The following is a 15,282-nucleotide window of genomic DNA, read 5'->3' on the forward strand; positions in this document are numbered from 1 at the left end:
GCAGGTGTTATGGAACCAGGACGGTAGGTGGAATGTGGCCCCAGCCCAGGGGCCTGCCGGCGCCTCGGCCCAGTGACCCATAAGGAGGAGGACCACGCTCTCAAGGGTCCCGGGCACCGAAATGGTGACGTTGGAGTGCCTGCCCTTGCCAAAGCCCGCCGTCGCCTCCTTGGACCACCACCGACACGACTGCTCCGGACACAGCAGCGGTATGTCGAGCCTGGCCTGGGCTGGTGGCCTGGGATGTTTCCAGTCCGCGTCAGGGACAGGACGGCCTTTGGGTCCAGGTTTCTGTTTCCGGTCTGTGTCTTGGGCTCCGGTCTGGCTGGCTGGCTGTAGGGCAGGCTGGACTGGTGGTACCCGTTCTTCCCTTCGTGGAGGAGGTTGGGGCTGAGAGTCAGGGAGGGAACCAGGGCCAAGGGAGCCAGGGCCAAGGTAGGGGATGGCACGCGTGAGGACCGGCAGGATGTCTTCCTCATCCAAGGTGTAGCAGCCTCTTCCTGCCAGCTGACCCGGGACCGGCAGAGGTGCCGATGGCCAGAGGCAAAGGATGACTCGCCCTGCGTCCACATGAGGCTTGGGGCCGGATACCCGTGGCTCAGTTGGAGGAGGTCCTGGGGAGTGCGGCACAGGAGTCAGCGGCTGCCCTCTGTCCAGTGTCTCTCCGTGGTCACTCGGCTGGCTGGTGTAAAGCAGTGTTGGGACAGCAGAGGCCTGGGAGGGACAGTCCCAGGATGGGCAGGGGTTCGCTGTGCTCCTGTTGGAGCCCGATCCCCCACCATGGGGCTGGAACCAGGAGAGGAGCCAGGCCAGCCCATGCCGGTACACGGGGCGCCGGCTGCGGGTACGCGGGCTTGCTGGCCCGCAGAGGGGCCCGAAGGTGGACCCTAGCGTTGGAGTAGGGTGCTCGGTGTGGGTGAGGGGCCTGGGGCAAGAGGAATGGGCATGGAGTGTGTCAGAGGTGGGTGTGGAGAAGGCGGTCGAGGACGTGGCCACAAGTAGCAGGAGAACCAGAAAGGCCATCTCTGCTATGGCTCACCTTGGCAGCGGCGCTGGCTTTTATAACCACCCGTGGTGCATCATAATGCCTCCCTGTGACCCCTGCGTCCTGTCCGGCCAATCACCAGGCTGCTCTCAGCAGGCCACGCCTCCGGCCAATCGCCAGGAGGCTGTCACCGTGTCCCTCTGTAACGGAAAAGAACAAATTGGACTCCATGTTGGATCTGTTCCTGTGGCTTTCACCACTGTGCCTTGTTTTCCAGGCTTAGTCTTGCTAGCTCTGCACCTTTTGTAAAACAGTGTTGCCTTTAGTCTGAAATGTACAGGAGAGCCCGTTCTGGGATGTTAGCACTTGTACACTGATGTAGAGATGGCAGGTTGCAAAACAGAAAATAGCCTTTGTTTGTTGGAGGTTTACAGGGACACCAGGGCCTGACTCACATGGACAGCTGCAGGAACAAAGGCTTCCTGTGGCAAGAAGTTTGCAACAACCATCCACACCGCCTCCCCTGTTTTTCTGTATAAAAGGAGACTGTGTTCTGACTGGAGTAGGATGGTTCTCCAAGACATTAGTCTGCCATCCTGTCGGTTGGCCAGCTTTCCGAATAAAGTCACTATCCTTGCCCAGCGGAAAAAAAAAAAAAAAAGGTGTGGGCACCGACCCATACCTTTACTCCAGTGCCACCTACGCATACACCTGGACACGCGGTGAGTCCCACGCCTCCCACCCACAGCAGGTCCCCTTGGCTCCCTGCTCCGTCTGCTCTCCCTGCTGCCGCTGCTTTGCAAACTCTCCAGCCTGCAACCGTTCAGGGCAAGGTCTGGATTCAGATCTCTGCCAGCCTGTCCTAACCGCTGAAAAGTGAGGAAGGGGATGGCGGAGGGGGTCCAGAACCTGATGCGGAGGGGCAGAGGGGCACAGGAGAGGAGCCCGTGACAAGCAGAAGCTTTGAGGTGTGGGGGCCAGGGGGAGAGGCAGGGTTCTCAGCCTGGGTCCACAGGTGGACTTCAGGGCATCCATGAGCTTGGGCGAGGAAAAAAAGATACTGATGTTCACCCTAACCTCTAGCTGAAGTTTAGCATTTCCCGTCATTATGAACGTGGACAAAACCCCACATTAGCATTACCCGTGACTTTGTCACCAGTGGAGATCGCGGCTCCCTTTCTATGGCGGCAGAGTCGCTGCAGGCAAGGCGCAGCACTGGCCTTGCTCATCACTGCTTCAAAACTACGGCCCTGCTTGAAGCCCCAACCCGGTCTTGCTCCTGACTTGTTAGAAAACACACATGTTCTCCATCGCAGATTTATTATTTAACATTTTGGTAACAATATTTCACTGATTGGTTTCCTTTGTAACTCTGTGTTTTTTTGTTGTTGTTTATTTGTTGTTAATTGACATATAGCTGTTTTACAATGTTGTGTTAGTTTCTGGTGGGGCGTCTGTTTTATTCTGTGCATCGAAAACACTCTGGAAAAGGGCTCTCTCCATAGGCAGCCCAGAACTCCAAGGGGGTCCCCGGCACCATAAAGTTGAAGGCTGTGGAGTAGAAGACGAGGCGAGGGGTGCTCAGAGGCCAGGAGGTGGGGGCCATGATTCCAGGGGCTGGAGGCCGTCTCTCTTGGGTCCCCTCAAGGGCTGCCTGGGAGTCTTCAGAACCACCCATTCCCACTGCATCTGCGCCAGGCCCGGTTGTTCAGCTTTGCCTGGTCCCCTGAGCCGGCCAAGCCAGCTGGAGTCTGACCAGAACTTCCAGGCCTCGCGGCCCCACTATCCATCCCATCCCCGAGCCCTGGTGCGCGGCTGCAGGTCCTGCCTCTCCCTCTCCTCAGATAAACTGCAGTCCTTGCAGCCGGCAGAGCTGACCAACACTGTGCGGGCGGAGTCTGCGGGGGGCTTGGGCCGCACAGAGACAAGGGGACCCCAGTGTGTGGCGGCCCCCCCCACCCGGAGAGGGAGTCTGAGCAGGTGAGCTGCGCTTGGCACAGCGCCTCACTGGAGAGACAGGAGTTGCTGGGTCTTTCAGGGAGGGCTGGACAGAGCAGGGCGGTGGAGACAGAGGCCGAGGTGGGAACTGGCTTCCACTGCCTGGGTCACCCGCACCAAAGGGGATGGAGGCCCGGACTCTGACCCCATAGCTTGGACCCTCCAGCCAGCCCTGCTCCTCCGCTCTTTTCACTCCGAGAGGCTGTGGTCTCCACCAGGAGCCTCGCCTTTCGCTGATCATCTAAAAGCTTCTCGGAATCCTTGTTCTGAGAACAAAAACTTCACAGCTTCTCCCCAAGGACCAGGAAGCCTAGGATTTCGCACCAGCTGAAAAGCAGCTCCTCCCACCACCCTGCCCCTGAGTCGCTGCTCAGACTGTGCACCTGCAAACAGTGGGCAGGGGTGAGGAACCAGGATTTGTTTGGATTGAAGAGTGCCGTCTCCCCTCCGTCACCCCCGTCCCATAAATCCCCGAGGACCCGCCAGGGAAGGGAATTACTAGACTTGTTTTGTAGCTTTTATTTGTGTGATCTAACTGATACCAGCACCTCCTTTAAAAATGAAGTCGTACTGAAAGGCTGATGCAAAAAATAGTGCCCAGTCCAATCCCTGCTGCTCCCCCAGTTCCACTTCTTGGATGCAACCATTTTCAACCCTTTAGCCTTTTTTTCCTGCTATTTACCTCCATATTTATAAATAAAAGGCTTACACTGGTGACTCTTATTCAGAAGGATGTGAAAAGAGACTTCTGTTGATTAAAGCCTCAAAGCCGATCAAGAGGCTTAAGGGACCCCATATTCTAGAAAGGATGTCATAGAGCTGCTCCACTGTCCTCTAAAGCCACCTCAGAGGGATCCACAATGATGCTCCGGCCCCCTGGTCCCCAGCCAGCCTCAGTGTTCGCAGGGGGTGTGCTGGTGTTCCTCCTCTGTGGGGCCAGAGGCTGGGTGAGTCCCCCCACCCCACCTCTTCATGGGGATGTCTGGCTGGGCTGTTTGTCAGGGGACCCTGATACCAGTTTTCCAGAGAGCAGCCAGGTGGAGAAGAGGGCTGGTGGGGGAGGGAGCAGTCTCAGCATTCACTTGCCTCCTGGTTTGGGTCAGTAACCCCACGCTCACTTTTGCCTGCTGTCCCCCAACACAGACCCTCTTAGCCGTTTCAGAGACAACTCTCCAGTCTGCTGGGATGTGGAGACAGCTGTGCAGAGTGGGGAGGACGTTGAAGGTCTGAAGAGCGTGCTGCAGTCCTCCCTCCTCCCAGTCACCTCTCCTGAGGCACCTGGTGCCGCTCACAGCAAAGCCTTCGGGGGATCATGCATGATCATGGATGGTGCCAGGTTGCTCCCATTGCTAAGTTAGGACTTGGCTTTCTTGAGGGTACTGAGTTGGTTTCCACTCATCCACCTGCTTCGAGGTTCCAGATTTTTATTGTGGTTTCCTCTACATCTTTGGGGATATATGCCTTTAAAAATGTCCACTTAGTAAAAAAAAAATTCCACTTACTGTGATTTTAATGGAAGTTTTGGAGCAAGAGCAAAATTAGATACACATGTTCCATTTGCCACCTTTAGGCGTGCCCAGTTTGACTTCTGCTCTGAGATACAATGAGACTGTGCATTTTATGTCCTGTAGGCTGAGAGGCGGGGGCAAGAGTGGACGAGGAGGCACACACGGCTGGGCTGAGGCACTTCTGGTCTTTTTTAGGCTACCTGTATTCTACTCTTTCTTCTCAAAAAGGTTAATTAATCAGTAAGCTGGTTTTGTTTTTTTTTTAAACTGAAGTATAGTTGATTTACAATGATGTGTTAATTTCTGGTGTATCGCATAGTGATTCATTTATACATACATATATTATATAAATCTTTTTCATTATAGGCCATTACAAGGTATTGAATGTAGCTCCCTGTGCTATACAGTAGGACCTTGTTGTTTACAAATTTTATATAGAGTAGTTATTATCTGCAAATCCTGGACTCCCAATTTATCCCTTCCCACCCCCTTACTCCTCTGGTAACTGTAAGTTTGTTTTCTATGTCTGTGAGTCTGTTTCTGTTTTGTAAATAAGTTGTGCATCTGTGTCTTTTTTTTCAGATTCCACATATAAGTGATATATGGTACTTGTCTTTCTCTGTTTGACTTACTTCACTGAGTATGACGATCTCCAGGTCCGTCCATGAGGCTGCAAATGGCATTATTTTATTCTTTTTTATGGCTGAGTAGTAGGCTGGGGTTTTGTTGTTGATTTGCTAGCTCACTCTGTTAGTTCCGGAGGGAGAGACTGTCCGTGAGGAAGTTTTAATTGACTATTGGAATCCATGTCAGGAAGTCTCTCCGTAAGCACTGACTTGGTCCCTCTTGAGGCTTGCTTTCCCACAGTGCTGGAAGTGGGATTTCGGGATGTGGGTCTGCTCAGGGATCTGGCCCCCTGCTCTGAGGGTTGGCCTCTCCCACCCTCTCAGCTCCCCTCCGCAGCCGGGACCCTCCACACAGCACAGCAGCAGCACCCAGGGCTGGGCTGGATGGAAAAGCCCAGATTAGAACAACTTAATTTGGGGACTTGAAATAAGAATGTTATTTGATTTTACAGAACCCTGAGCCTAAAAACCTAAACATTTTTTTAAGCACAATGGCCGTCATACCCCACCCCATCCTCAAATCCTGGGTCTGATTAAAAAGCACAATCAGAGCTTCAGACCCCTCTCCCCAGCAGCCCAGCCCTGAACTGGAGTTTCCTTGGGTTCAGGTTTCTGATCTTTAGACTTTTGCACAGGAGTGATGTTTCCCTATGAGAAAGAATCCAGGTTTGGGGATTCCTGAGTATTTTGTTTCCAAACTCATGGAAGGAAGCTGAGCTGCATTTCTCTCCATCATGGATTTTGCTGCCCCTGCCTCCAGTCAGTGCTCCTGGAGAGGCTGGAATCAAGGGCACTTGGGCGTAAGGCCTTGGATACCTCTGAGCTCCATGACACCGGCAAAGCTCCCTGCTGGGTCCAGCACCTGCAAAGGACGCAGAGACAGAAGTCTGCAGGAGGTGGGGGCAAAGCTAGGCTTTGAGGAGGAAACTGGCATCAGGAGTGATGAAGCCTCCCCTTAGAACCGGGCCTCATACACCCCTGAGAAGAGTGGGGGTACTCATCTGAGCACGTATGTGCCTCGCTGAGGGCCACATCAGCCAGAGAACATACTGTTGAGGGACAGCTCCCCTCCCCACCCTTTTGCCTCCCCCTCTGCCCTGGTCTTGGGCCTCAACTGTCCTTTGATCAGAACTGGCTCCCGACCAGACCATGCACCAGTGCTGTGTTTGAGTGGGGTTGACTCATGAGAGGCCCAGGGAACTCTTCCTGAGCCTTCCTGCCTGTGCCCCTGAAGCTTTATAAGGGGGAGGGACTGTAGCCGGCACTCTGCAGGCCACGACCCCGCCCTGCCGGCCACTAGCCCCTGCCCCTGCCCCTCTGCATAGAGCCCCAGGAGCGGGGGCACCCTTCTTGGCACTCTTGATGGCCACCTAGATGGCCCGCTTGCTGCTTTTGATTCAGAAATTCGGGGACTTCAAATTCAAGAACACATTTGAAGTATCAGGATGGGATGGGCTCGGCTAGACCTGGGAGTGGGGTGAGCAGAGTAGGGAAGGGGAAAGGCAGTCAAAGGTGCCATTTCAGGCGAAGTCCTAGCCTCTGCCTGATTCTGCTGGGAATGCTGGAGTATAAATTACCTTTGGGAGTCGACCCAACCTCAAGGCAAGGAAGTTGTGTTTCTTTCCCTGGCAGTGCTTGGCTACAGGTTACCCTGGAGGGACATACACACTCAAGCGCTTCCAGCTCAGTCCAGAACCCAAAGGGTGAGGAAACCCAGATGCCAGCACTTAGAAGGGGGTGGGTGTACAGGACCAGTGAATGGGGGCCACAGGACCTGGGCAGAGCACCAAAAATTTCTGCTCCATTGAGTAGGTAATTGGAATGAAATTCTCCAATATCAACTGATGTTCATGAGGCACAGAGTCCCAGGATGAGAAGGAGCGGGTCATAGGTCATGACATGTAGACTCCCAGCTTCCACTCCACCTTCTCTGGGGGAGAGTCCCTTCCTTCCAAAGGTTTAACACTCCAAATCTGTCATCTTCTCTTGAGTCACCGGAGTGTCCTATCCTCCAGTCTGTGTCATTGAACTGACCCATAAGCTGCTAGAAGAGACTTTGGCCAAGTCTTCACAGATGACTACCATGACCCGAGTACTCACCTCACCAGCCCCTGCCCATCCACTGTAGCTGGCTTTCAGGAAAGTGATGATCTGGCTTGCAGAATGTCTCTAAATCTAGCCACTACACCCTTTCTCCAGGAGCACAGGTTTTACAGTTGATCAGCGATGTATATAAAGACCTAAGCTTTTAAAGTATCACTAATTATCTGAAAAATTAAAATTAAAACTACAATGAGGTATCACCTCACATCTGTCAGAATGGCCATCATTCAAAAATCCACAAACAATAAATGCTGGAGAGAATGTGGAGAAAAGGAAAACTTCCTACACTGTTGGTGGGAATGTAATTTGGTGCAGCAACTATGGAAAACAGTATGGAGATTCCTTAAAAAACTAAAAATAGATTTACCAGCAACACTACTTCTGGGCATATATCCAGAGAAAACTATAATTCAAAAAGACACATGCGCTCCAGTGTTCATAGCAGCACTATTTACAATAACCAAGACACAGGAGCAAACTAAATGTCCACTGACAGATGATTAGATAAAGAAGATGTGATGGAATACTGCTCAGCCATAAAAAAATGAAATAATGCCATTTGCAGCCACATGGATGAACCTAGAGATTATCACACTAAGTGAAGTAAGTCAGACAGACAAATATCATGTGATACCACTTATATGTGAAATCTAAAAAAAAGATACAAATGAACTTATTTACAAAACAGAGACTCACAGATATAGGAAACCAATTTATGGTTACCAGCAGAGAAAGGAGTGGTGAGGGATAAATTAGGAGCTTGGGACTAGCAGACACAAACTATGTAAAACAGATAAACAACAAGGTCCTACTGTATTACACAGTGAACTACATTCTATATCTTATAATAACGTAATGGAGAAGAACATGAAAAAGAATATATGTATATATACACATATAACTGAATCACTACGCTGTACACCAGAATCTGTAAAATAGGAGAACAAATCTGACAGTGTTGGATCTGTTCCTTTAGCTTAAGATGTCACCAATAGATGCAACTAGTGTTCCAGGTTCTTGTCCCGTCCCAGAAAGAATTCAGACACAAGACTTAGAGGTTTAAAAAAGGTAAAGTGAGGATTTATTAAAGAATGGATAGTACACTCTCAGGGGAGAGCTGGCAGGCTCCGGTGAGCAGCTGCCCTGAGTTTCTTTGGCAAGTTAGCTACACAGGGTGTAAAGGTGAATGGGTGGAATATTCATTAGGGAGGGAAGGGTTGGGGTCGTATTTCCTATTTATCATCCCAACTCCACCTTCCCACAGGGAGAAGGGGTTTTTGTCTTATTTAGTCTGGATCGAAAGTGTCATGGCGTCGGTGCATGATGGGTACTTCTGATCTGCAAGGCTAATTTTATTGAAATGAGGGCATAATGAGCAAAAGGTTACATTCAGACACCAGAAATTCCTGCCTTTTCTCACCTTTCTTTGTTCTTCTCCAGGCCACTTGTCATCCCAAAAGGCATGATCCCTTATCAGCCCCAAGGTTCCTGCTTTTCTTTCTCTGCCCAAGGATCCCTGCTGCTTACATGATCTGTGGTTTCCTGCATTTGGCCTGTGCCCCTCCTTTCTGCCCAATTTCTGCCATTTGATCTGTGTGCCCCTTTCTCTGCTCATACCTAGCTATCTGCCTGCTCTAACATAGCCACCGTGCCCTGCTTTCTAGGCTCAGTCTTACCAGCTCTGCAACTTTTGTGAAACAATGTTTCCTTTAGCCTGAAAAAGACAGAAGAGACTATTCTCCAGGCTCTGATCTTTGAGGATGTTAGCACTTCTGCACTTATATGGAGATGGCAAGATGCAAAATAGAGAATAACCTTTATTTTGTTGGAAGTTACAGGGACACCATGACCTGGCCCACCTGGATGGCTTCAAGAACAAAGAATTCCTGCAGCAAGAAGTTTGCAACAATCCCCTTCCCTATTTTTTGGTATTAAAAGAGCCTGTATTCTGACTGGAGCAGAAGACATCAGTCTGCCATCCTCTCGGTCTGCTGGCTCTCCGAATAAAGTCACTATTCCTTGCGCCAACACCTTGTTTCCCAATTTATTGGCATGTCTTGCGGCGAGCAGAACGAGTTTGGACTCAGCAACAAAACTAACACAACGTTGTAAATCAACTGTCCTTCAATTAAAAAAAAATAGTAGAAGATCTGAGCTTCTACAATTGACCTCTCCTGTTTTCTATATGATGGGTAATTGTTCCCTTCATCTCCCTTGGTGCTTCCCACCCCAAGGGCTCTGGGGGCAAGGACCACACCTTCTGTGGTAACCACTGCCTCCCCAAGATCCTCCTGGTGCCCAGAAAACAAGAGGAGGTGCTAAGTGACTGGGCGTGGAGCAGAACTGATGTCACAGGGCAATTTTTGTAAAACAAAGTGTGAAGAATGAGCTATGTCTTGGCCTCCATTCCTCAGAAAAAGAGCTTGAGACGAAAGCTGAGATGTTAACACTTTTAGGGGGAGTGAATCCCAAGGAAGTGGGAGTGAGACACCAGCAAAGAGGGAGGGGAGGCACCGGGAAGGTGTGACTGAGGGGGTCACAGGAAAAGGGTCCGCTTGGCTTCAGAAGACGTCTTCCGAGAGGCCATGAACCATCATGACGCCAAGGGGTCTGCCTCAGAGGAGGGAGGGAGAAGTGGCCCACAAACTCCCACGTCCCAGTCACTGTGTTTATTGGGTAGCCTTGCCAGGAGCTCTCTGCCCCTGCACTTGTGGGAGGTGCCCCATGGCCCCAGCAGGCATCAGAAGAGAGGAACCCCAAGGCCATGGTGCTGCACCTTCAGCACCGGCTGCTGCTCGTGGGGTGAGCCAGGCAGGAGCAGAAGTCAGTGGCACAGCCCGCATCTCCGCGGGCTGTCCCTGCAGGCCAGTAAGCATGCAGAGGTGCCACGTGGGTCTGCAGCTGCTTGTGTGTCCATGGGGACAAGCTTCAGGACAGGAGGAAGAGATGTGCAGCATGAATGGGGGTGGGGGGGGTGTGCGCTGCAGAGTCAGGTGGCTGAGCGGGGGGCACTAGGCAGACTTGGCCCAAACCTCAAGGCTGTGCCCAGCTCAGCAAACTCCCTCCAGTGAAGAGCCAAGCGTTCATTCCCTGTGCCTCAAGGATGTGGTGGTGCCAGGCTGCAGCCAACACCGACCAGCACATGCTATTAACATTTTGTCTTCTAGTCTCCCTCTCTTGGAGCACCAAGCTTACTAACTTCATTATCTGCCTTTCAAGTTATTGTAGGTGATAGTTTTGTTAAAGTTATCCACGTGAAACAGCTTCCAAAATCATCTTGCTTGTCTACCAGTCACTCCATCTCTCAGCATCAATTCTTGGATCAATTAAAGTATGCTAGATCATGTCAGAATCCAAATGACATAAAATACCAAAGGTTTATATGTTGCTCATGCTGCTTGATTGCCAGTTGCTGGGTCCTCTTCACTTCACACCTTCTCACTGCAGGATCTAGGCTGATGGAGCAGTCATGATCTTGAGCATTGCCAGACTCAAAAGCAGAGGGTTTGTTCTAGAAGGGGACACATGGGCTCATAGCAGATTGGCCAGAACTCGTCATGTAGTTCCCCAAGCAACCACAAGGGGGCCGGGAAGTGCGAACAGCCAGCTGCCCTGAAGGCAGAGAGAAGGAGGTAACTTGGACACCAGCATATGAACTATCCAACGGCATATAAACTATGTAGTTGAATGTGCTCTGGGTCTGAGGAACAGAGGCCCAACCTTACAGAGCTGCAGCCCCTCATAAGCCCATTTCCAGACTTCAGACACCCCTGACCAGCTTAAACAGCACACGTACACGCTGTGCACGTTTTTCCTAGTCTTCTGCCGAGGAACCTGTGGGGATTTTGCCAGGTCACTGAGCCAGGTAAAGAGGAAATCCCCGGGGGGGGGGGGAGAGTGTAGCTCAGTGGTAGAGCGCGTGCTTAGCATACACGAGGTCCTGGGTTCAATCCCCAGTACTGCCATTAAAAATCAATCAATCTACCTAATTACCTCCCCCCTCCAAAAAAGAGGAAAACCCCAAACTTTTCAGTTACAATTGACACTGGCTCTGAGATAAAACTAATTCCTTGATACTATGAATGAAAAATACTGCAAACCATATCAGTAAACAAAAAATGCTGAAGTCATCAAGTCATCAGCGGCTACTGCCACCCCCCAGTGAAGACAAGCCTGAAGCCCAGCCTCTGCAGCCACTCACAGTGGTACACTCTGAGGGGACTCAGAATAAGAAAGGACAGGATGCTGGTCCTAGGTAGCTAGGTGCTTGTCAAAGGAATGAATTCAATGAGCCCAAATGTTTGCTTCCTCCCATACATAGAAAAGTGCTAAATTCTTTAACTTGAGATGCCTGGTTTTCTTTAGTTAACAAGTATCTTTTAATGTTCTAACTACTTGGTCTTTGTTGTAAAATTCCTATATATCCTAGCTCCTCCCCTTCCTTTTGGAGCAGCCCCTCAGAGCAATCTGAGAGGCTGTCATATGGGCTTGAGCCCTCCCACCAAGTAAAACATAACCCTCAATTTTTAGGCTGCGCATTTATGTCAGTCGATAATACTTAGACCACCAAGTTGGTCCACCAATCAGGGCTTAGGAGCATCAGATGATAACTGAAACTTTGGCCAGAATCAACAACAGAGCCCACAAAGCAGCGATCATCAGGATCACTTCCCCAGTTTCTGAATGTGTAGATGGAGCAGATGGCCTGACTGCCATGCAACTGCACCTTGACTTAAAGAGTAAGCCCCCAAACTGTATTCACAAGTGTGGAGCATGGGAACTTCTGAGTCACAGAGATGTACGTTAGAACTGGTGCCATGGCAACCCTGGACCATTTGCAGGATGAAATCACAGGGAACAGAAACCTGGAACCCACAGAGCGCAGGGTGGAGTCTCAGAAACAGGAGACGTGGACCATACACACGAAACAAGGAGCCTCCTCTGATCGTAATGCTTCCCAGATCCCAGCCTTGTTCCCATGAGGCCTGGCTCTTCGCCATTTCTGTCCTTACAGAAAACACCCCTGGCCCCACTACCAACAGCCTGAATGGGCTTGTTCATATGATTAAATAAGCTTGACCTACATCTCTTCCATATCAGTCCCTGTGGTGCAGCCTCCACAGCATGTCACGTTCTCTCCTGCTTTTCCATCTCCACCAGCTCCTTCAGGTCCTTCTCGTGTCCCACTAGGGCCCTTGTGCTGGTGCCAAGCCAGTCTCTAGGCTCGCCCTTAGGCAAACCATCTTTCCTCGCTTCCATCTGCATCCATCTGCAACCAAGTCCTGAAACTACACCTGCCCAACTGGCCGTGGCTGCCCATCCCCTCTGGAGTCTAAGCGTCTCCCCTTGACCTTCAAGGACCCACACTGTTGGTTTTCATTGCCTCTCGAACTTATGCCTCCTCTCAGCGACAAGTGACCCAAGCTGGTCAGAACCGTGCTCGCCTTGGGTCTTGCTGTGCTCACACTCTGGTCCCCGGCAGCCCTCGTTCCCGTGTTTCACTCCACCCGCCCCGCCGTGCCCCGTAGGTCTTCTCAGGCCGCACAGAGTAAGGACCCTCTCAGGTCCCTGAGGGGTGGACACAAGGGAACTCAGGACACATCTCAGCGGTGGTGACCAGCCCTCAGGAGCATGTGTGCATCAGTCCCCTGCCAGCTGTCCTGTCATCCCCATGCCTCACGCACCCTCTGTCACGTCCCCTCCTATGGCTCCCCTGTGCCATCTCCTGCCCTCTCTGTTCTCACTTTAGGAAGCTCAGGTGGGCACCCGGGCTCCTGGCCAGCCAGCGAAGCTGCCACTCACCAGGGAGAGTCTGTCTACACCCCTTTCCTTAGAAGGGCCAGTGGGCGTTGACAGACGCCCGCTGCTTTTAAACATAAATTACATCATATTTTATGTATCGACAAATCTCACTTTTGTTTACTATTGTTTATTTTGCTTTCTCTCCAAAATAGTATTTTGAACAGAGAGAGATGTACACAGTCCAACATGTACAGGTGGCAATAGATAAACAATGAAAAACCTCCGTCACTACTGTCTTTTGATCAGGGCTTCTCCATCTAACACCCCTCCCTCACCATCCCTTATCCTGGGTAACTTTTTTCCAACACACTTGTCACCAGCTGATATAAGCAGACGTGTCAGTTTCTGCTTCCTCCTCATTGATTGGAGATTGTAAGAGAAAAGGGACCAGTCTCTTGCCAGGAGTCCCCAGCTCTTAGGGAACAACGCCCAGTCGGAGGCAGATCTAAGAGTCTGGGGCTGGTGCGGTGCAGGGCGAGCTCTGGGAGGCCGCCAGAGGGATCAGCAGCGGCAGTCCATGGAGTGGAGCGATGTCCTTTGAGGAAGGGCACAGGAGAGAGTTGATGACAGAGGTCCAAGCAGAAGAAAGAGGGAAAAGAATGGGGCGCTGAAGGACTTTCATGGTGGGTTGGGGAGAGACTGGAGCCCAGAGTCAGTCCTCATTTTTTAGGGGCACTACACTACTCAGGGCCACTAGCGTGTCCTCCCTTCCCTTTGGTGTGCCCCATTCTGGAACCTCTTCTATGGGCAGCCGAGTGGGGCTAACTCACCCTTCTGCCCCTAAGACCATCTCAGAGCTGTCAAGAAGCAGTGAAGAGGGCAGGAGATTGCCCTTGGTGGACCCCAAGTCCAGGATCCAGTCCCTGTGTGCATCTCTACACTGGCTAGATTGTGGCAGAAACTGCATCACTGACCTAGGCAGCTGGCTGTCCCCTCCATGTTAACTTTTATGACCCTGCGGTGCAATTGGAGACACTGGGAGAGGCGCACCCACCAAGGACTACCTGGAAAGGAGGCCGGTGCTGGCAGGTGGTGAGGGCAGCCTTAGGCCCAGTGCCTGTCCTGTCCTTGTCTGACCCCTCCTGGGGTCTCGCCAGCACCCCGGCGCCAGGAGCCCAGGGCCGGGATTTGTGGATGTCACTGCCTGGATAAGTAAGTGGGCGGAGTGAGGCGTCCTGGCATGGGCAATGCCACCCCGGACCTCTCGCTGCCCTGCTCCTTTCCCTGGGGACCCTGGGCACCCAGCCAAGTCACAGCCTCATGCTCCCAGTGTCCAGAGAACGGAAGGATGGCCGATCCGCTTCTCCTGCTCCGAGTGGTCCTGAGGGGAGACCCCAGTTCCAACCTCCTCTGTTCCCAGGCCAGCAGCTCGGGCCTCCTCGATGGAGGGTGATGCCTGAGGGTGGCGGGGCGCCGTAGCCTCCATCCTTCCTGGGCCTGGAAGGAGGGTGGATGTGGGGGATCCTGGCGGGAGGCAAAGCTGACTCCAAACCAGCGCAAACAGACCTGGAGCGCAAGCCAGGGGAAGTCTGTGAAGTTGGCGACTGTAGCGGAGGACTGGAGAGAAACACAGTCGGCCCAACCGAAGGAGCCACCAGGACAAGCAGAGCCTGGCAGCAACCAGCCTCACGGGGTGCGCCGCCTCCTCCCGGACCCTGATTGCAGGCCTCCGCCCTCCCACACTGGGCTGCAGGCCCGGCCGGTTCTCCGGGTGCTCGGGGCCCCGCGCACAGGCCTGACTCTCCGAATGCAGGGCTTGTGCCCGCCAGCCGTGGGGCCAGGACCCCCCGAAGCCCTCCTCGCCATCTGCTTTCCAGTTCTGAGATGGACTGGACACGCCTCTGGGCTTCCCAGGGGTCAGATACAAGAACTGCAGCCCTTTCCTTGGTCCCAGTGTGCCTGCAGCGCCCCCTGCAGTGAGTCTGCAGCAGGGCAGCCCGGCTCCGTTCCCACCTGAGCCTCAGCCAGAGGTCCCTGGGGCCTCCTTTCTCCTCCGTGACTGACTGCCCCCGCGGGCTGTAGCCTTTGGGTGTTGGAGTTGGAATTCCTAGTTTGTATCAAATCCCCAATATATAGCAAATGACACAAAACAAACGTGAAGCTTAGTGAATTCTTACAAAAAGAATAACCTTGTATGGTTCAGTATCAATGTAATACACCATAGTAACAAATTGAAGAATTTAAATCATGTTCATCTCAATAGACGCAGAAAAAGCTCTTGACAAATTTCAACATCCGCTTATGATAAAAACTCTCCACA

General features: G+C 52.0%; 1 long non-coding RNA gene across 1 annotated transcript; it reads left to right on the plus strand.

Moving 5' to 3' along the window:
- Positions 1-1,278: 1,278 nt before the first annotated feature.
- Positions 1,279-9,248, plus strand: LOC140699293 (uncharacterized). The gene is made up of 2 exons (XR_012077340.1): positions 1,279-1,707; positions 9,059-9,248. It is a non-coding gene; the product is annotated as an uncharacterized lncRNA (long non-coding RNA).
- The last annotated feature ends 6,034 nt before the right edge of the window (positions 9,249-15,282 follow it).

This window comes from Vicugna pacos, chromosome 11 (assembly GCF_048564905.1).
Source record: "Vicugna pacos chromosome 11, VicPac4, whole genome shotgun sequence".
In the NCBI taxonomy this organism is placed as follows: Eukaryota; Metazoa; Chordata; class Mammalia; order Artiodactyla; family Camelidae; genus Vicugna; species Vicugna pacos.